The 20,910-nt window shown below is 55.4% G+C and overlaps 1 long non-coding RNA gene across 1 annotated transcript; it reads left to right on the forward strand.

The window, feature by feature from the left end:
* Positions 1-5,200: 5,200 nt before the first annotated feature.
* On the forward strand, positions 5,201-13,036 carry LOC118254149 (uncharacterized). Its single transcript, XR_004780600.2, has 3 exons — positions 5,201-5,639; positions 6,022-6,216; positions 12,768-13,036. It is a non-coding gene; the product is annotated as an uncharacterized LOC118254149 (long non-coding RNA).
* The last annotated feature ends 7,874 nt before the right edge of the window (positions 13,037-20,910 follow it).

The raw sequence follows: 20,910 nt of genomic DNA on the forward strand, positions 1-20,910 counted from the left end.
GTGGGACATGGCAGTGGTGGGGAGCAGGATCCAGAGCCCTGCTGGCACCTGTCCTGCCAGTGTTTGGGGCTCCTTCCTTCACGAGCCTCCAACTCCTGCCCCTGCTCTGTGCCCAGCTCACCCCTGCCTGGGAAGTCCCTGCTTGACCTCAGCCTCCTGCTTTTAGTTATGGGGTCCAATCCCCTTGGGCCACCCCTCACAGTCAAGCTGCAAAGCACTGGGGACGTGTCCCCAGACCCCATGACTGCAACCAGTTTGGTATAAAACCCCATCCACTAATTAAGCAAATGAGGTTCTGGACACCATGTGCAGCCCTCCCTGAGGCTTCCTTCCCACCTCTGCCCCCTGCCCACCTCTGTGTGCCTGTGGCTCCAGCGGATGCAGGGGCTGGTGCCACAGATCTCTGCACTTGTGGTAGGTCTTTGGTTATTTTGTCTGCTCTTTCCCCAGCTGAGTGCGAGCAAGCCGAATTCCAGTTTCCCTGTAATTGTTCTGTTATCTCCCCGCCGGAGTCTGGTTTCACTCATGCTTTGAGTTGCTGTCTGCAATGAATGGATTTCTCCGTTATTAAGGGCTGTTCCAGAGCCGTTCCTCCTGCTGCTTGTGTCTGACCTTTTCCACTTCCAGCACTGCCATTGCTGCCCTCTGCATTCCCCTTGGCCCCAAGCCCACTCACACCAAGTCCCTGCAGCGTGAGCCCCGAGACACACAGGGCAGAGGCTGATGGCAAGCACCTGACAGCATCCAACAGCACCCAGCAGCACCCAACAGCCCCCGATAGTCCCTGCACGCCTGGCTGACCACCAGCCGGCCTCACAGCAGGGCATGGGGTGGTGCTGGCCCCGGGACTGTCCGGGTGGTGGAGTGGGGCTCTCCAGGAAGACGGAGCACCGCTGCTTGGGGTGATGGAGCACAGCTGTGGAGGTGAGGTGGAGAAGGGGAGCTGACAAAGATGATGGGGACTGGTTGCCACATGGGGACTTGTCATCGGAATTTCTCCTGGTGGTTTTATTTCCCCCACGAGAGTGGCCAAACACTGGAGTAAGGGCCCAGAGAGGCAATGGGATGTCCATCCTTGGAGGCATTCGGGACTGGAGTGGACACAGCCCCAGTCTTACCACGCTGAGCCTGCTCTGCCAGGGCAGCGGGGCTGGACCAGGTGCCTCCATGGGCCCTGCCCAACCTCAGCTGCTGTCACTTGCTGGTGGCACACCCCCGCGAGGTGACAGTGGGGCACGCTGACAGCCATGCCCACGGGGTTGAAGGCGCTGCGAGACGGCGCTGCCGGGGCTGCCGGAGACGGGACAATCCACAACGGAGGTTTGCAGGAACGGGTCTGGCCCTGCCGCCCATCCTGGTACAAACTCATGTTTCCTGAGGTCCTCTCCAACCCTTGGGGCTCTCTCCATAGCATGGCTTCCTGGGCCCTTCAGAGAACTTTCTTCATGGACCAGCCGTGTGCTCCTGGGGTCCAATGGCTTTGCTTAAATGCTCTGTGTGGCAGCAGCACAGCCCCTCTGGACCTCGTGTCCCTGTTCCCCGCCCTGGGGACGCTGCGTAAGCCAGGACACAGCTCTGTGTCCTGCTGCAGGTCCCTGTGCTGCTCCATAGGTTGGGGCAGGGCTGGTGTGACACTGCTCGGGACACTGGGATGCATGTGGGTGCTAATCTTCGGGACCATCAGACCAGGCACTGAACCAAAATCCCACTCTAATTGGCCTCGTCCAGTAATTTTTCCTGACAAAACAATTAAGTTTCTCAGGCAAGAGATGTTCTTTGTGAACAGGCCATGCCAGATGCTTTTGCTTTTTTTATCTGTGGTATTTAAGGATCTTTTCCTAATACTCACTCATTATTTTATGAGGCACAGACCGGTTCTGACTGCCCTTTTGAAGCTGAGTATCATACTCATGCTCATTTGTTGTCTCAGGGCTTCCCTAGCTCTACGCAAAGGCTTATTTTTTTTTCTTTTCTTCCCCAAATTATTTTAAATAAACATTCTTGATTCGTAGAGGGCTGGGCCCTGCGAGACAGGGCAGGGAGCAGGACCAGTTCCAGCCCTCCAGGCTGCCGAGGCTGCGTGGACTGCGGCAGGGCTGAGGTCAAAGCTGGAAAATCTTGCACGAGGGGCCCGGCCAAGAGCCTGGCTCCTCCAGGGGATGCCGCCGCGTGGAAAACGTGGTCTGGGGCAGCCAAAATGTCTGTGCATGGGCTGGCACTGCCCACAGTTCCTGCTTGCTGCTGCTGGTCTCCATACCTGGGAGTTTTACAGCGCTTATCTTCCTGCCACTGACTTTCAGTGGCTTCAGCCACCCTTTGGGGCAGCTTGTCCTTGGCTTTCCCAGCCCTGTGTGCTTGCCTGTCGATGTGCTGGGATTGTGATGAGCTGCCCATCTGAGCACTGCCAATGCCTGCCCTTCCAAGGACCTTTCTTCCACCACTCATCACCAGTGGTGTTTGCCCCCAGTCCCCACGCACGGCCCAGTCACACCAGTCCCAGCACCGCTCTTCCTGATCCCTGGAATGGGGGGACGGGTCTGGGGGGTGCAGCCTCAGGGCAGGCACCTCAGGAAGGGATGCAGAGGCTGGCATCTCTTGGAAACGGCACATTAGTGGAGCAAGACAGAGCATTAGGATGGGATGTGCTGGGTTTTGGGGTGAATCTGTGCTAGTGTGCAGGTCTCAGTGAGGTCTGCAGGGCATCAGGACTGGGTAAGCCCTAGTGTGCCTTGTGACATCTCCGACGTCCTGTTCAGTGGCTCCAGCACTGCCGGCTGCTTGTTGCAGAGGATTTGGGGTGGGGTGGGTGCTGCTGGAGCAGAACAGCTGATGTCCCTGGTGTTACCTCACTCAGGCACTGCGGGAGCCCTGGACTGAGGTGGTGCTGCCCGGTGCTGCGAGGGGCAGATGGCTGGCAGCAGGAGCTGGGGTGGGGATGCACAGGGGTGCGGAGAGGATTCCGAGGGAGGGTGGAGCCAGCATGCGCTGTGTGCCTTTGGTACGAGAATCCTGGCACTGCAGCCCCGCACCAGAGGCCAGATCTTTCATGCCCACCAACACTGGGGCTGGGGGTGATTACATCCCTTGCTAATGCTCTGGGTATCTCTCTCCCTCCTCTCCCCTGGTCCCCCTGCTCCTGCTGCACCTGGGTCTCATGGTTTTTAGGTTGGGAGCAGCTGGTCCCAGTCCCAGGCTCGTGCATGCACGACCAGCAGTGCAGGTGGATGATCCTGCTTTCCATGTGGGGATCCATTCCCAAACCTGCTGGCTCCATCTCCTGGGGCCACGTCCATGGCAGGTGCTCCTGTGGCTCAGGGTGACCCTTCCCATCAGGTTCCAGCTCAGCCACTCCATAAAACTCCCTACCTCCACGGCGCAGACCGCAGGGAGGCAGCCTGGGCTGAGGGCTGGGAACGTCCAGCTGTGGCCGTGATCTCCGCGGAGGAGCCGTGTGTGGGGATGCCAGCATTTCCAAGCACAAGACAATTGTGCTTTATTTCCCCGCTGCATAGGAAAAATAATAAACATTCCTGGGGTTTGTTTTCAGGCTGCTTTGTGGAATAAATCTCAGACTGTTGTTGTCTCCCTGGGCTCTCCGGTCCCACAGAACTGTGTGTTCTCACTCCATGAGTCACTGCTGACAGCGCCTCTGAAACGCGGCGTGATGGCCCCGTGGTGCTCTGGCTGGACGCGCTGCAGACGCTGGAGATGATCTGCTCTGCACCCACAGGGATCAGCGAGCCCCCCCAGACCTCTTCGCCTGCTACCAGAAGCGGCCTGGACAGACTTTGCCACCTGGTCCTCTGCACCTGGGCTCTGCCTTCCAGCCCGGCGATGTCCTGGGCCCAACAGCGCGATGTGCTGCAGAGCTGCGAGGCAAGGGGTCTGCCCTGGGGCCCGGGGTCTGCCCTGGAAGAGGCTGGGGTTGTGTGGGAACCAACAGCATTTCCCATCCCCTTTCCTTGGTGTGAAGGAGGTGCCCCGTGAGTGCCTGAGGGAAGCTATGGCTCTGCCAGTGGCCTGTGGGAACGTCCTTCAGCAGAGTCCATTTCGATGTGGTGGGACCTGGCCCTCTCCTGCGTGGCACAGAGCGCTTGGCCTGGAGTAGGGCCTCATGCTGGAGGGGTTGCTCCGTGGGAGAGGAGGTCACTGTACCCATGCCCTGGTCAGTCCCCACAGAGGCATCTGGATGCCATGGGAGGTGCATTGAGATGGGATGATCCATACAACATGCTGGAGCCAGGTTCACACCACCGCTACTGGAGCAGCTGAATGTGCTATTGGATGACACAGGGGTGGAAAACGTGGGGCAGTACTGGAAGGGCTTTCTGCAGCAGTGGTCCTTGGTGTGACCAACAACAAGCACCACCTGCATCATCTCCAGCACCTAGCAGAGCACCACCAAGGCCCAAGAGCATGTGGAGGCCTCATAAACTTGTCTTCCAAACCCTGCCAGATTTCCTCCTGCAAGTAAGGGGCTTTCCTCCCTCCTACCTGGGAGATAAAGGAGGCCTTGGGAGGTTGGCGTGGACCATACGTGTGAGTGAGGCGAGTCTGGTGGGCACAGCACCCCACGTCGGCTGCTGCTGGATGGTTCCCCTGTGGGTGACTGGCACTGGGGGGACGAGCCCTTTGGCTCAGGGCTGGGAAGGTGGGAGCCAGTGCATGTCCAATAGGATGGGACAGGGTAGGGCAGTCTCCAGGAGGCCGGCGTGTGCATGTGGCTGGAAGGCTGACCTCAGTTGCAGCATAGCTACAAACATGTCCCAAAAATAGCTGGTTTTAGAAACATGAAGTGTCCTTATGCTATTACCCAACCCACAATACAAATATAGTGGCAGCAGTCAGTCTAGCGAAACCATGGCCAGGAACAGTGTGAGTTACGGCAAACAAACTGGCACTGGGGGATGAAAGCAGATGGGAGGGACTCGCTCCCCAGGGCTGCCGATTACATGGCAAAGGACCCATCTGGCTTTGGAGGAATCTGGGGGGTTTACAGAGCAGTCCATGGCAAATAACGGCCAAAAACCAAACAAACACAAAAAACAAAGCTAAAGTATTTTATTGCCTCTTGGAGGGGGGTGGGGGGTGGGAATGGGATGAGCAACAAATGAAAGTGCTATTGCCTGGAGGGCTTGTTCAGGCACTGGAACAGCTGATAAAAATATCCATCAGCACCGTGACCCCAGGCACGGGGCAGCTGCGGGGAGGCACACCGCTCACCGAACGGGGGCCGAGAGGAACAGGCACGACCATGGCCCGACGATGGCTCTGGCACCTGGAGGCAGCAGAGCTGCTTTGTTAGAGGCAGGAGCGTGTGGGAGAAACGCGGTTCCAGCCTGCAGGAAAGGCTCTCGGGGGGAAAGAATTCTTCGCCTGGAGACGCCTGGTAGACACTCGGCGGATATCTTCTGCAGCCAATAATGTGACTTTTTGAGAGTCTCTAAAAACTGCAGATAAGAGCTGGTCATGGCGGAAAGCTCTGGACACTGTCAGGGTGATGAGTGAGCAGACTCTGCTCCGCTAATGACGAGTTAATTGCTGCTCTCAGGCGCGGGGATCTGTAGGCACCGGAGAGCAGCGTGGCTGTGCTCACATTAGACATCAATGAACAACGTGTTTATTTGGACATCTGAAAGGTCAGTTTTCTAAAATGTGAAACAATCGCTGGCATGACTGACTGGGACTGTAAATTTAGAGTGGGAGGCGTTAGCAAAAGCTGGGACTCATTCAAGGACATCCCAGCAATGCCCCAAAGCCATGATTTCATAGACCAAAATAATTCTCCTAGGGAAAAAGCTGTCAGCGGTGGTTTGGATGTGTAACCGGGGTGGCAGTGACCTGGGGGAGGACTCCAGTGCCCTGAGGTGTGCTGCAGGTGGGAACCAGGCGTGAGCCTAGCCAGAGGCTGGCATGGAGGGAAGGCAGCTGAGTAAAGGCCTGTGTCCTTGCCCAGAGAGGGTAACGTGCTTTTTTCTCTTCCTCATCCTCTCTGTTTTGCTTCTACCATGCCTTCTGGAGGGGTGACTCATGCCGAGCAGCCCCAGTCAGCTGGTGGGAGAGCTGGCAGTGTGGAGCAGTGGCCATCAGAGGAGAAAAGAGACCTTGGTGGCATCTCCTGGTCTGTGGGACAATGCCAGCTGGTGAGGACCTCGGAAAGGTGAAGACCTCCAGGCTGGGCTGCTCCATCCTGCTGGGCAGGTGTGATCAGACGAGGTGGGCCATGGCTCGAGCTCTTTCCTGCCTTGGGAAGGGCTCTGGCAGGTTGTGAGCAGACACGGGGGGGTCACTTCCTCCAGCTGTTGCTGAGCACCAAAATTGCACGATTCAGTTTCTCAAGACCCCTAAAAATTGGTCATGGCCCTACTACTGCCCAGGAGTTGTACGAGTGGTGAGGAAATTTCCAGGGTTAGTGCTTCAAGCAGAGCCTGTGGGGTGCTCCCCCCTGTCCTGCCACTGCTCGTGTAGAGCAGGCAGGAGACATCTCCTGCACGGAGCAGGCTTCCTGCTGAGCCGGGCACTGCTGCACTGGACAAATGGAATGTGTCCAAAGCTGGGTCTAGCCCGTGGGATGGAGAAGCTGGCACTGTCCGGAAGGGTGGGGAGAAGGGAAGCCTGCAGTGACCTAAAGAACTGCTGGTTAAACTGTACAGGTAGTAGAGGGGGAAACCAAATAAATCAATGAGCTTTCACTGGCTAATGGCAGTGAGAAGTCTAGAAATGTACATTAAAGATGACCAAACCAAGCCAACCCCCAATCTCAGCCCTGTGCAAAACATATGGAGTCAAACGGTAAGAAGCAAAACCAGAAGAATGCAACAGATGACTCCAGTCTGTGCTTGGGTCGAAGCATAAAGAAGCGTTCACCCCTGTGGGGGCTAAAATATTTACATCTGTGATGGAGAAGGCTGTGCAACTTCAGACCAACAGGCCCGGTTAACTTATACCCTTGAGCCAAGAATGAGCTGCTGGAAGAGTCCCTGAAATGCTGACACTGACATTGAACAAGTCTTGGAAAGACATGACAATATTGAGCCCTTGGAGACCTGCCAGGAGCTGGAGTTTGAAGGCTGAGGAGGGGGGACTGCAACCAGACTTGGTGTCCACTCATTGTGGTCCCCTGGTCCTAGGGGCTGGGAAACGAGCTGCACCAGGCTCAGCTTGTGCCACTCACTAAGAGAAGGCTGGGAGGTGACGTGACCATTTTTATAGGTACTTGAAAATAAAGATGTTTCCTGGTGGGGGAGGCTTTCAGGAGCATTGACAAATGTATGTTACGGTCAACTGGCTGGAAGCCTCATTTAGACAAACTCATCCTTGAAACATGCTGCAGTTTCCCACTCCTCAAGGGCCACTGGACACTGGAGGAGCTTTTTGGATGGGGGGAGGATTTGCTGCTGCCTGGAGCTTTGGCGCAGCAGCACAAAGCCTTCCTGCAGGCCAGGCTTTGGGCCAGCTTGTAGGAGAAATCATGGTGTGCATCCCGTTCCCTCGCAGCCCTTGTGAGGAACCAGCTGGCGTGTTCATGGTGTGCACAGATTCTTGTTGGAAGGGGGTTTCTGATCCACCTCAGGGCTACAGTCTGTGATGTTAGCACCAGGGTGGGAGACATGGAGGCAGTGCTGTGAATGATCTGCAGGACCGGGGACCATGTTGCAGCTCCTGGGGCTGGGAGGACACAAACCCCTGTCTCAGGTCCTTGAGAGGATGGAATACCAGTTGTCACCGCTCTGCTGTTATGGCTTACACGGACGGGGGTGCAGGCACATGAGCGAACGAGTGCCAGCTCTGGTACCTGGGCTGGGGAGCGGGGTGAACACAGGATTGCTTTGGCTGGGTACAAGGCCAGGAGATGCAGAGATGAGGAGGAAGCTCCATTCTCTGAGCAGGGCACGGTGTCTGCTCACAAGCCACAGCTCCATCACATTTCTGAGAGCAGCTCCAGGAGGTCCAGAAGGATCAGCAGCTCCCAGAGCAGGAGCAAGTGCCTGCACGTGTCCCCTTCCTTCCCAGCAGTGATGGGCTGCCGAGAGGGGATAGAGCAGCTTCACTGGGGTAAAGGGCTTTTCCCTGGGGCAGGGGGCATCCAGCCCAGCAGAAGGGCAGAGTGTTCACAAGAGAGAGAGTCCAGGTCCAGCAGCAAAGAGCAGCAGCCACCTGCAGAGCACATCATCTGCAGAGCACTGGAAATGTTACAGGAGATGGACAAGACAGTGAAGAGGAATGGAGGATGCTGTGGGATACAGAGATATGAGCCACCAAACACGATAATGACAAGTGGCAGACCAGGCTGGGGACAGCGTACATGACATTTAGTGTAGCCAAACAGACCCCTCATGCCCTGCCCCATGGCCCTGAGGACAGCCTTTGGTTACCAGTGGGCAGCCACCTGGCTGCGGAAGGGAATGGGCCTCTCCGTCTCTCCTGCCTTCTAGCCCATCTGAGCCCCAATGCCTGTGTCACCAGGAGACTTTTTAGCATGGCAGGAACAGGAGCAGAAGAGATGTGCTTGCAGGATGCTGGGTCTGAGCATTGCCATGACTGGGGCCAGTCTCTGGATGCCCCTTCCTCCAGGAGCTCTGGGGACGGGGAGGGCTCTGGCCAGCCTCTAAAGGGGCTGTTTCAGTGCCAGAATAATACTGGGCATTTTGCCTGGTGCCATTTGCACAGCTCTTGCTTTGGCCAGTGCCCAGAGCTGCCCTGTGCTTTATTTCTTTGGCACAGGTTCAGTGGGAGGTGGGTAGGGGGGAACAAAAATAGATGCTGTGAGAAGAAGCTGAGAAGAAAGCACACCGTGGGCAGGAGGGGATTTGGTCACAACAGTGCACCTGAGCCCTGTAGGGCACTATTATGGGAAGCTCACAGCTTTGGGGAGGGGGCTGTAAGGAGCAGCTCCAGGCTTTGTCCTGAAGGCCAGGAGGTGGCCAGCCTGGCTCCGTGATGCTGTGCACACCTTGCAAGCTGGTGGTGGAGTGGGGCTTGGCAGCTGTGGCTGCAATGGGTGGCCCTGCGGAGGTGCCCCCATCCATGTCATGGAGACGTGTGGGGGAAGATCTCCTTTCACTCAGCATCACCCAGGACTTCTCAGTGGGATCAGGAAAGAGCTCCTGGGATACTGGGGCAGTGGCAGCAACCCTGTTGGCTTACTTTTGGAGACAGAGCCTCCTGCAGTGCCCACATCCTGGGTGCTGCCCTGGGGTGGGATGAGGGGTGATGGGTTGGGAAACACCTCCAGCTCCCTGGGGCTGGGCACCCTGCTCTGAGCCCTGTCCCTGTCCTCCCCAGGGAGCCGGCTCCATCACTCCCACCCAGCCCTGCCAGCCCTGGGAAGAGGTGTCCACTGCCCACTCTATCTCACCGTCTGGGAATGTCTCCTGAGACTTTGCCTGCATTTTGCTGTCCTTATTTGCACCTCTCAAGGCTCATTCATACCCTTGTCTGTTCTCCTTGGTGCCTCTCCTTCCACCTGCCAAGCCTGGACCAACCCTCAAGGTCCCTCCTGCTCCTGGATGCTGTGTGGTGGCTCTAGGGTCAGTGTCTAGCACCAGCAAAAAGGATCACCACTTCTCCCTGATGGCCTCCCCACTCCAGAGCCAGAGTCTGAGCCCATGGAGCTTTGAGAACACACATATCGTCCTCTCCTAGCTTGTTCTTCTCTGCCCAGCTGCAGGCTGGCCCCCCACACTACTAGCTCGTGACTGGCTCGGCTCAGCCTCTGCTTTTGAGGCTGCTTTTTGCATTTGTCTGTTTCTGAGCTAAGGCAGGAGCCAGCTGGGTACCTGCGCTTCCGCGCAGGGTGCAGCCTGCACGTGTTTGCCTGCTCCCCATCCCCGCGCACAGCTCTGGGGGAATGCAGCACATCTGGATCCTCGCGCCCTGCCCCCGGCTGATGTGCCACATCTGGATTCCTTGCATACAAGCCCTGTCTAACAAGCTGTGTCTGGCTTCCCAGCATGTGATTCCTAGATAACAAGTCACTCCTGGATTTCCTACATGTGATTCTTGGATAACATGGCATATCTGGATTCCTTACATTCAATTCCTGGACAATATGGCACATATGCTCTCTGGCTAAGGCTGGAGCTGGAACAGGACTTTCTCTTTACAGTTTAAAGATTTTTTTTTTTTTTTTCTGGAGAAGATGAAGCTTTGACCTGAATTGTTGGCTGCCTCACAAAATCTCCCTTCTACCTCGGCTTTGGCTGCTCTTGGCTGGGAGCCTGGCTTGAAAACAAAGATCCTATCTCCCCCCACCCCGTGGGCTTTGGGATTGCTGGCGGTGGACACGCCGCCCCTCGCCAATCACTGCTTACAATAATATTTTTCTCTAGGATTGAGCTTGGAATAACTTTGTTTTGACATAATCTGAACTAATGTCTCCCCGGCAATGACAGTAAACACTCGACAATAAGTCACAGCACAGCCCTGAAGCTCTGCAGAAGGGGCTCCGGCTTTCGGACTCACAGGAACTGGTACAGGTCACCACTACAGGGATGGTCCTGGTGAGGGCAGGGTGCACCACAGCCTGAGACGCTGGGTTTGAGCCCTTTCCCCTCATTCGCTCCACAAAGGGTGAAGGAGAATGCAGCACGGGGCCATTGCTAATCAGTTCCTCGGGCATGAGGAGTTATTGCGTCTGCAGCAGTGGCAGCTCCAATTTAAACACTGTCACTGCACTATTAATGGTCCTGGCACTCACTGACTCTAGAGCTCGGCCTGGGATCTGGGAGCACTGATGGCTGTGCAGCCCCAGAAGAGCTTCAATCTGCATCTCATGTTGCCCATGCCTGGCTGCCTGTCCCCATAAGCTGCCGTGCTCAGGGCGCCCTGTGCTGGCACTGGCTGATGGCGCCACATCAGGCCACATCTCCTTCCCATCCCACCTTTCCCAGGGATGAGGGTCCTCCGGGAGCCCTGCGGAGAGGCTGTGCTGTGCCCAGGTGGTGTCACCTTCACAGGGACAAGTAGTGCCCACCAAAACAGCTGCAATGAGGCTCAGCTGCCGCGAGGCTTTGGCTGATGTGTTGGGGGATGGCCATGGTGGGAGAAAAGGAGGGGCAGGGATAAGGACAGGGGCACCCAAGGGCCCCTGTGGAGAGGACATGTGGTGGGCACAGGTTCCCTGCCAGGGGTCTCCTCCTTTCTCCCTTGGACAGCCCTTGGGGCCAAGCTCTGCCCTGAGTCCCGATCAGAGTGGGACCTGTTGTCCAGCCGTGCTTCAAGCAGTGGCTGGACCTGGACCTGATTCGTTTTATAAGCCAGCAGAATCTGTCCAAAGGTTAAAGCCACTGAAGGCTCTGCCTTCCTCCCTTCTCTGCAGAGCTCTGCTTCCCATCTGCCTGCACCCCCTTGTCCAGCCGCACACCAAGGCAGCGCAGGGCAAAAGCCGGTGCTGGTGGCAGCCCACTTCCCACTGGCTCAGCTCCCTGCTCAGCCCCGTGCAGCATTAAGACTCTCCTCTGCTTGAGACAGTTCCCAGCACGCTGCCAGTGCTGCACCACCGCATCCTTCATGCAGCAGGGCTCTGTGTACCGCTCGTGAGCCGGCAGTGCCCATCACAGCTTCCCTCCGTGACGGCAGTGCTGGCCATGGCAGCACCGGCACCTTTCTGTGCCTGTGGTCAGTGCCTGGCTGCAGCAATGCTGCTTGGTCCAAGGGTGTAACCCTCTCTCATCCCCCATCTTTTGGTGAGCCAGACGTCTCCTGCCATGAGCCTGACCCTTGCAACAGTGGCCAGCGTCTCTGAGCCCCAAAGCAGGGCCGTAACTTTGCATCCCAGAGCTAAGGCCACCTGGCAGTAGGTGACACCAAGAAGACCCATCCCCACCTGAAGACAGCATCTGGGCTCTGCAAGAGGAGGCAGAGCTGCAGATGTGAGGGCAGGCAGGGCTCCAGGCTGCAGAGGGTGACTTTCCTAGAGATCTGAAGCCCCACCCCTGCTCCTTGTTGGGGGCCACAGGGGGTTGCACAGCACAGGAGCTGGAGGGTCCTCACTGCCTGGAAACTCCGCACTGCAGCATGGGGTTGGTAGACCCGTCCTGAGCACCTAGAGAGGGATGGGAATCGCTGTCACCATCCTCCTCCAATGGCCCCCTTGGGTATAGCTAGAATTGCAGCTCCTCTGGTTATTCTGGAAGACCATGGGCGGCCTTCTTTTATTTATTTATTTTTTTTAATGGATGAAAACATCTGCTTGCTATTGTGACAGGAAAAAGGAGCTGTTGAACAATAGCTAGGGGACTTCTGAATGTCAATGGAGCAAGCTGTGGAAGACTGGAAGATGGATGGATGTCACTGATGGCTGGTGCCACGGACAGTAAGAAAAGTCTGCTGAGGTGCATGTTTCTTACTCCTTGGTAAAGGAGAGAAGAGTTTCTGGGGAGGGTGCAAAAGCAACAGGATGAGATTCGAGGCACATTTCTTAGCTGTAGAGCCATCAACCAACCCGCATGGCCAGGGCAGAGGTCAGGGAGGTAGGGAGCAATGTCCCTGCATTGCAGAAAGGAGCTCCGCGAGGATGGAATCGCACCAATGTCTTGTTGGGATGCGTGCTTCGCAGCAGAGAGGCAGAGGGGACACGCAGGTGGTGACAGTCTCTGGCCATGGTGCAGGTGCTGAGGTAGCCCTCCTCAAGAGGATGGTGGGCTCCCCAAAAGCCCAGGACCTGTCTGGGTGGCCTTATTCATCCCTCTCCTTTTTTTCCCTCTTTGTCATGTCACAGGAATCCTTTCATCCGCATGTTTGTTTTTCTTTTGGTCTCTTTGCAGATGCTCAGTAATTCTTTGAACATATCAGACGGGTTTGTGTATCCCTGCATCCGAGTTGCTCTGTGGATTCTCCCCAGAAGAAAACAGGCACCTCTGGAGCATGTTGCACACTGGCCTGAGGTCACGTCTAAAGGCAGCCTGGCAGATGCGCACTGGAACGCGGCCTCTGAGCAGAGGGCAGGCGGTGAGCTTGAGGGGAGAGTGACGCTGCATCTGGGAGCACTTTTTGAGGTGTGGAGAGATGGAGAGCACTGGTGGGAATAAACATTGTGATGCAGAAGGGATAGGAAGGCTTGTGAGTGTAAGTGCCTGGGGCATGGTGGAACAACAGACAAGTCTGGAAGCTGCTTTGGAAAAGAGAATGTGCAGATGTCCTGTCCCTGAATACTCTGGGAGCTCTGGGTGGCTCTGGGGCATGTTTTCCCTCCAGGGCCGGCCTGGCCCAGGAACATCAAGGCCACCTCAGCCCATGAGTCCTGAGGGCCCCGCTTGGTGTCTTGGCCATGCTGGATGCTGCCCTGCCTGAACGAAGCGGGGCCCAAAGCTAGAGTGTGATCCCTTGGAGAGCCACAGACACATGAGCTCTCCAAACATCCTTCCTGTGCCCCAAACCCAGCCACGCTACGTGGGGCTGGGCCATGCGCTGGGCCCCCCTTCTTCATTCTCTGGGCTCCTCAAGCACCATGGAGGCCACGCGGCACCTGAGCAGCTCAGAGGAGAGCAGCCCAAAGCTGGGGGGCTCAGAACAAGACCCTTGACGTCCAAGACAAGACTTGGAGAGCAATGCTGCTGAAAAAATGCCACGTGATGCAGGCAGAGCTGTGGCCCGCAGGCTCCTGCTGCCCGTGGGTGCGAGGCCAGGGGCAGGGACGTGGGCAGGGCTGGGTGCTGGGCGAGGCAGGCCGCTCGCCTGGGCTCTGGGCAGTGCTGGGGATGGTGCTGTGAACCGTCCGGCCCTGCTCTGGCACCATTCAATCCCGCTCTACCTGAGCCAGCCCCTTGCCACGGCACTGGTTCTGCTTCCAAAATGCTGCTGTTCCCCAGCAAGCTGAAGGCTGTGGATGTTAGATGAGTTTGTAGGTGGGGAAATTGGGAGCAAACTGGACTGGAGATGGCTGCTAAGTCCTCAGGCCCTGCCGGGTTGTGGTAGAAGGGGTGCAGCAGAGATGTGCACAGACATCTTGGGAAAACTCCGGGTCATGAAGCCAAAGCCAGCACCCAGCGCAGTCCCTGTGCTCTGCATCTGTGGGCACTGATGTGTGCGAGGCACTGAGGCCAGGAGAGGGCCCATCACAGCCTCAGCATGGTGTTTACCTCCCTTGGAGCAGCCTTGAGAGCTTTCTTCACAGGCAGGAGCTGACATCTGGAGAGGCAGAGCCGATCCCCATGTTTGTGGTGATGGCACTGTGGGCAGGGGCAGGCAGAACTTTGTCAAGCACTGGGGGCAGAGGGAGCCTTCCCTGGGAGCGTCGGGCAGCCACGCGGTGCTGCGCAGGAGCTCGGTGGAGGATTTGGTGGCCACTATGGAGCACAAAAATGGCTCTTGGTTCCTGCCAGGGGGCCCCAGGAAAGCAGGGAGGGCCCTGGGTGGTGCAGGAGCACGCTGGGGTGGGGAGGGACACCAGTGGCAGGGCAGCATTACAAGTGCCATCAGCTGGGCGGCCAACACGGGGACCTGGAGGGCAGGGGCGGCTGCGATAGCAGGGCAGGAGGCACCCACAGAAGGAGCGGGGAGGGGGGACCCATGGGTAGGCCGTGGAGCACACCGCCAGATGTGGCACCTTGGGATGTGAGAGCTGCAGTGAGGAAGCGAAGGCAGCCTTGGTGCAATCCTTGCAAATGCTGTGGCAAGACGTTTTCAGATATTTACTCTGAATACATCCATTGTAGGGGTCTTCCATGTTCTTGGTGACAACATATAGAAACCCTCCTCCCTGTCATGCTGAGCTGTTGTCATTGCCCTACATGGGTGACCATGAGGAGGATGAGGACAGAGCTACTGGTCCTGTCACTCCCCACCAGTCCCGGGGAGGACGAGCTTGTTGGGGTTGACCAGAGGCAGCCGGGAGCAGCTCTGCAGCCACCCCCTTCACATGACAGCACGGGCAGAACAGAACCCACTGCAGAGACCAGGGTCTCCCCCAGCACCTGAGCAGCTCCTGCAGGTGGTGATTGCTCCCGAAGGGACGGGTGAGCCCAAGTGCAAAGGAGGCCTGAGGACACGGATGGGGAGGGGGAGCAGAGCGAGGCAGCACAGAGGAACAATTGAAAAGAGGAAAGAGGAAATCCTCCTGGAGCTGTGAAAGTGTTTTCCCAGACTGTCTGGCCTGCTACGATGACCTCATTCTCTGAGGTGATGTTAATTGGGCTGAGAGACTGGAGAACAGGCTGTCCAGCCCTGCAAGCACCACTGCTGCCGTCACCTGTGCAGCCCCAGCACAGCACCCGTGCCTCCTGCCCGGCAGCATCCATCAGCTGCCGCTGCCGCAGCCCTCGTTAAACCTGACCCAGGCTGCCCCTGCCGAAACGCAGAGTCCCATGCTTTTGCCAGTGGCTTTAACGAGGGTTAACAAGCCACAGATTTCCATTAGTTCATCTCAGCTGTTTATCCTGGAAAATTCCCTTTGCAAAATCAGTGTGATGCACACAGATCTAGAGGGAGGGGAGGGCATCCGAGTGCTGTGCATGCCAGGTTCAGAGGTCTCTGCTCATCTCCAGGCACTGATATCCTCATGACAGCAAGGTCCAAGAGACCAAGCGCTGGGAAGCATGGTCTTGTGGATGTGAGACCACAGGAGGCTTCGTTACCAGAGATAAGGAGCTCGTGGGGTGGACATCCTGTTCCCTGCATGGGCGCCAAGGGGGTGTCTGCTGGTGGGTCAATATTTTAACTGAGATAATGGAGGTCTGAGTAATGGGTCCCCTCCCAAATCCTCTTTCTCTACAGATGTGTGGGCACCAAGAGAAGTTTTTTCCACATTCTTGCCCAAAGGCATTTTCTGATTTCTTATGCGGAGGGGGGGGACACCGGCAGAGTTTATCTCCTCCCACATGTTTATCTGACTTTTAAACATCCTTAAAACACAGCTCCTAAGGCCACTAGCTGCCTGTCAAATTTGCCTGAATTTGTTCCACTAATTATGAAGGCATGAGGAGCACACACATGTGCATGATTTCAGAAGGCATGCTTCTTTGCAAAAAAAACAAAACAAAAAGTAAGCACTTGGGAGTGCTTTTATGTAGCAGAGAAATTAAAATAGTGAGAATGAAAGGCTGGACATTAAAGCTAGATTTCCTCAAATGTGGACCGGCACATATCTCAACACTGACTGCTGGAACAAATTACAGAGGGCAAAGGTTGAATTCTCCTTGATAGCTTGGCAGGCAGACTGGCTGCCTTTCCGGCAGAAGATCTTAACCCAAAAGATAGTTCCTGGTCATGATGGTAGCAGGGCAATGGTGTCAGGCCTGAAGTTGTTTGAGCTGCATAAAATGAAATCTTATGGCCATAAATTTGGTGCATCCGAAAGACTGTGAGCAAAATAACAGTGCTGTGCCATTGGCTCCTGCTCAACGATGCTCATCAGCAGCCTGGTTGTCTCCAGGCAGTCAAGCAACCACATCAAGTGGCTATTGCACATCTTCTAGTGGTTATTGTGCATCTTCTGTGCTCTCATTGCATCCCCCAGCAAAATGTGGGTGTTTTAAAGGTAGGAAAACGTTGTCATGGAATTTATATTCCTATTAGAGAAGGCAGGATCAGAGCCAGGCCACTGGCACATGGGTTGGAAGTCGGGGAGAGCAGCAAGTCCCTAGACCTAGAGGGCTGAGAGGCTGTGTCCCCAGAAGGAAGAGCTGCTTCCTGATTGCCGAGCTCCAGCACCACAAATGCAGCCACAATATTTGCTAATGCAGTCTTCACCTCCCTGCTCGAGTCACTCAGGCCGGGCCAGCAGGCAAGGACTAAGCTTTGACTGCGATTTCCTCTAAAAATCTGTGGTCACCCCTCTGGGGAGCTGTGGGGAGCAGGCTCTGGGTCATGGTCTCATGTAGGCTGGAGGCTCCTCGATGGGAGAGGAAACCAAACCCACAAAGCAAACTCACAGCTGGGAGTGTGATGCAGCAGAGAAAGGAGCCTGCCCATGGCTTCTACCCCCTGTGCCTTCCCCTGGTCACCCTGAAACGAGGGTGAGCAGCAGTCAGGAGCTCCTCCACGGCTGTGAGCTCCTCCATGTCCTTCAGTTTCCTCCTCTCTCATTTCCCTCCTATCCACTCAGCTGGCACCAGCCTTGTACTTTCTTTGGGATTCCCTGAACATTCCCTAAACACAAAGACTTCAGTGCTGTGCTTTTCTGTCCTTCAGTTCTTGCTGTTTAAGTGCAAATGTGCTGCAACCACCTGCCCTCGGGTCATGATGACATTTCTTGGTCATCCCATCCAACCAACTCAGATATGTTGGCATTCATACTCCCACATCAACAGCATGAGACCACAAGTAGAAACTGTCTGAAGCATTTTTTTTTTCAATTGAGTCTGGCTTTCAAGAGTTAAAGGAGTTTCTTTTTACCATCAGTGTTGCTGATAAGCACACTGAACTGCCAAATGCCATTTATTTGTAGCTTTCTTTAAAGATAAGAGAGGGTTCCCCATGGTATTGGAGGCTCCATTCTGCTCCCACTGTGTCCCTTCCGAATAGCTCCAGTACCATATTTGTCAAGTTTGAACTGCAAAAGGCCGTAATAATCTCCAACGCTGGCATGTTGCTATGAGACCTTAAATACCGGTAATGAGCAGGGACTGTCAGTGGCGTTTTTCATGGTAGAACCTCATCAACTTTTGCTCCAGGACAAATAACAGTAAGCAAAGCCAAGAAGTCCTCTTGGGAGACAGTCTGCCAGACATGAGCCATGTCTAGATTGCGGCTTTGGGTAAGAGACCTGTCTTGCTCGAAGCAACTACAGTACCGCTGACGTGCCTGCAGTGCCTGCCGTGTCTGTAGGAACAGTGCTGGAGGAGACACTCATGCAGCATCCACATGTTGTACTTGTTGGGCGACCAGAAGTCGATCTGTGGATGATGTGTGGGGTGTCTCATTCACTTGTCTCCAGTTTTGCTCCCTGTGAGATATCTGTGCCTGCCTACGTGGTCCTAGCTCCCGTCAGAGCAGTCGTAACCGCTCAGCAGCTGGTGACACCTGGTGAGGCAGACCTTTCCCTGTGCACTTTCGTTCCTCATAGTTAGCTCTCACCTTCTGTGTGCCCCTTGGCAGTTCCCCCTCGTAGGTCTGTTCTTGCCTTTAAAGAAAAGTTTCGCTTGTCTTGGGTGTAACGAAGAGAAGATTTTAAGCCAAACAACAGATGACATCTGGTCCTTGTGCCCCCCAGCACTCATTTTTAATGCAGGATATCTTAACCATTTTTTGTGTCAGTCTTTTTTTTCTTTTTTTTTTTTTTGAATATATTAAGTATTTTTAACGTGGACAACACTGTTGTATCCAAATTATTCTCTGGAATTGGTAGTCCCTTCCAGATTTGGAAAATTTGAATCTGTTCCTGCCTGCTGACTTTCAAGATATCTTTGGTTCGTAGCGAAGTGTTTTGTCCATAGGACTTGATTCTGCTGCAACAGTTTTATTTTTATGACATTAGTCTTAGCTCTGTCATGAACACTTCAACTTGTACGACTTCTACATTGTTCTTTATTTCCTACTAGTTTTGCTGTTATTCCCTTTGGAAATGGCTTCATGTTGAGTCTTCAAACACCTATTTTTTCAGGATAGCACAGATTTTTCTTATGGGATGACTTTATTTGATGAGTTATGACTTTATCTTCATGTTTTAGACTACTTGAGAAGCAGCTGATGTTAATTGTTGAGTCTTAGTGATGTCATGGGATTGCATTTGGAACAGAGCTTTCATTATGCTCTGTCTCAAATTGCAGATTCTAATAGCAAAATTTTGCTGTCTTCTTTGCTGTCCAAATTTATTTGAAACGTCTCTTGCAGTACTGATGAGTCCATCTCTTCCTTAAGGATGTCACTGAAAGCATTGTTATTAGGCAGGAGAGTACTGACCTCTGCATCTGGTTTTATGTTGTTTTGAGACATAACTTGAGATCCAGATTCTTTGCTAATAAAATCATCATCTAAGGCAGAATTTAGAGCTGGCATATTTTGTCCTAGTGCTTATGTTTTAATTTTCTCTATTTCTGAATAAACAAACCAGACCTGAATATGGTATTTCTTCTTCCTTTCTTTCTTTTTTTTTTTTTTCTTTTAATTTATTTTTTTTTTCAATCTGTTTGAGCCAATGACTTTATATGGGTTCAGCCCACGCTGTTGCTCACCTCTCTTGCTTAATCTAGATCTGAATTAATTGAGAACAGCCTTGCTTTTCCTTTATGAGCTACTGATGCCTCATTATTGATGTTTTCTCCTCTGACACTGGGACACCACTCCCTCTCTCCCCTTCACTTGGAGGCTTGTGGGTGGGCAGCTGTGGGTGCTGACCAGCTGGTCCTCAGAGGATGCTCTGGAGGAGGCCCAGCTGCTGTGGCAGGCAGCCCAGGCTCCACCAGTGGAAGTCTACCTGGGATGGTAGGTTGGTAGAAATCAGCCCGACTGGCACGGAGAAACCATGCGGATCAAGCCCCTTTGCTCTGACGAAGACAGGCCAGCTTTGGAGGTGTGTCTGGGTGTCTCTTCTTGGTGCCATTGCTCTGCTCTGCCCTGCCTCATTTCCCACCGTGGTCAGAGCTGAGCACTGGTGGTGGGGAGCAGGATGAGGATGGACTGGGTGGGCGAAGCTGTCCTCCGGGCCAGTGCTTTGGGATGCCTGGTGGGGGGGTGCCTGGTGGGGAAACAAGGGGCTCTTGTCTCTCCTGCTCCAGGGACAGAACAGGCTGGCCTGAGCTTGCTCAGCAGCAAGACGAGGATGGGTTTCACCTCCATGTGAATATAGCCAGTGCTTTTGCAGTGATTTTCATAGCACAGGTACGAACTGCCAGGTAGGGCCAGCCTCCAGCCCCAGGAGGGCACCCAGCTGTTACCTGCTCTGGGGACTGCATCTCCTCCTGCTCTGGGAAAGCCCTGACCCAGGGTTATTGGCCAGGGGGAGAGGCAGGTGGACCTAAGAGGGATGGCGGGCAGTGCTAGGGCTCTCCACTGGTGTGGCAGAGGAGTGGGGACTCATCCTGGAGAGGTGGACAGCAAGGCTTGGCCAAGCTGGAAGGGGTAGGGACCTACTTCTTGTCTTCCTGGCCCTGGGACCTCGTGGCTTGTGGGGACAGGGAGACCTCCAGTGCTGGGCCAGTTGCTGGGGCTGGGGACATGTCTGGGGACAGAGAGGGGCTGGGACATGTGTCTTCCTTTGCTGGTGGCCCAATTCACCTCCTCACAGAGGGGCGGCCATCTGCAGGAGATGCTCCAAAGCCTGCCTGAGATCCTCCTGGCTCCTTGCTTGGGAGCACACAGGAATCCCAGGGAAAGGACAGAGCAGAGGAGGCCCCTCGGGATGTCCAGTGCTAACACCAAGGTCCAGCAAGACAAGGGGAGGTGTGCTGCTCTGTCTGACCCTCCCCAGCCAGCCCCCCAAGCCTCCTCCGTCTGCCGCCAGCTCCTGTCCTCCCGCTCCAGGCAGCTGCTGGGGTCTGCCTGAGTGCCTCCAGATGTGCGGGCGGCCGGTGAGCCAGATGTGCAGCGCCGCTGGGGGCCCCCAGCAGCTGAGGGATGCTGTCAGCACCCCTGCCCTGCGCAGCCCCCCAGGCAGAGGACAGGGTGCCCCTGGGGACCGCCCCAGCCCCGAGTGCTGCCGTCCCCTCTGCGGGGGAATGGGCAGGGCTGCGCCCCCCTCCAGATGTCTGCCTGGCCCCTGACCCCCGTTCCCCCGCAGCAGGGCCTGTCTGGGCCACGCCAGCGGCTGCGCAGGCGCTGGGAGTGCCGCAGGCCTGGGGGGGCGGGGATGAGAGGTGATGCAGCACGGCGGTGGGTTTGTCCAGGCACCTGGGAGCCCAGGGAGGTCCCTAGGGAAATGCAAGGTTCTGGGCTACCGCAGCCAGCACCCCGAGCCCTGCTCTGCTTGGGCCACACAAGCCGTGGTACCCCATCTGCCCACGGGTCATGAACGTGTTGGAAGGTGGGGGAAAC

Source organism: Cygnus atratus, chromosome 20 (genome assembly GCF_013377495.2).
Source record: "Cygnus atratus isolate AKBS03 ecotype Queensland, Australia chromosome 20, CAtr_DNAZoo_HiC_assembly, whole genome shotgun sequence".
Classification (NCBI taxonomy): domain Eukaryota; kingdom Metazoa; phylum Chordata; class Aves; order Anseriformes; family Anatidae; genus Cygnus; species Cygnus atratus.